The sequence below is a fragment of the Chanos chanos genome, chromosome 4 (assembly GCF_902362185.1).
Source record: "Chanos chanos chromosome 4, fChaCha1.1, whole genome shotgun sequence".
Lineage (NCBI taxonomy): Eukaryota > Metazoa > Chordata > Actinopteri > Gonorynchiformes > Chanidae > Chanos > Chanos chanos.
In genome coordinates, this window is record NC_044498.1 from 18,708,774 (window position 1) to 18,710,064 (window position 1,291).

Sequence of the window (1,291 nt, forward strand, 5' to 3'; positions counted from 1 at the left end):
CTTCTTTGAATACATCCATCTGTAGTGGTGCAGCAAGCATGAGCCTAAAATTTCAAAGAAAGATGTTTGGTGTCACCTTTTACAACTGACTGAAAAAGTTTAAACCCATGTAAATAAAATAAAATAAAAATATCTGATATGCTTCCTATCTCATCAAAGTAGGCACAAGAAATTTTGGGGGTTTTTTTTTACACTGAACAATACAATACAATACAATACAGTACTTTTGGCCCATAAAGACTATGTGGTCCATTGTAGCTGAGTTTCCAATATAAAACTTACTGCAATAAAGCTTGTTGTTTTTTTTTTTCTTTTCTTTCGTTCAGTGCCAGAATAGCCAATAGTGATGTGTTTTACTGTCTGCTTAATCCACTCCCACACACACACACGAAGGGAGAGACTAATAACCCTTTTCCCACCTGAGGGTCTCCAAAGTTATTAAACCTGTGTGTCCGTGGATGAACAGAAGCTAGAGATGTGCCAGCAAATACTACAGAATTACAAAGACCAACTCACCAACAGAAAGAAACAAGCTCATGTCCAAAGAGACGTTCTTTCACTCTGAAGTTAGGAGCTCCCTTCTCCTTGTTGCTCAATGCAAACCTATCGCAAGAAAGCCAGTTGTTAGTTTATCTTCAGTCTAATTAAGCGTCTAGATGGGCCTGAGTTTCAAGTCTAGAGAGTCATAAGGCTTAAGTCATTAAGGGAACGTTGGCTAGACGGCCAAATCTCTTCTTACCAGATGGAATCGAGTAACTCTTCCCTTTAGCACTAAGAAAACAGCATTTTCTTTCACTGTTTGTAGTAAATAAATGTCCATTTTCTTCCCCTCATTAAGGAAAGACAGAATTGGACTGATTATAGGCAAGTGCCTTGTTGTATTAGCATACATCAATCAGACGTGCTGGCAGCAGCTGTTGAGGACATTAGTGCTGTCAGGGTGTGAGGATAGCACAACGTGTTCGCCCTGAGTGAACACACAACATAGACGACTTTCATGTCCCCGCTCCGCTTTCTGTCCTTTGTGTGCCCGTAGGTCTGTACACACACACATGCGCGCGTGCACACACACACACACGCGCACACATGCTCACGAGCGCGTGCGTGTGCTAGCTATGTCAAAATGCATTTACTGAGAAAAAAACAATGATTGACAAAGTGTAGTGAAGTCGAATTTTATATGTGGCATTAAACGTGTAGTAGACAGTAATGGGAAGAATCTTAACCATCAGGGTGAGGCTGTCATTTTATATCAATTTGGTGAGAAGGATTTCTTTATGTCTTTTTTCTG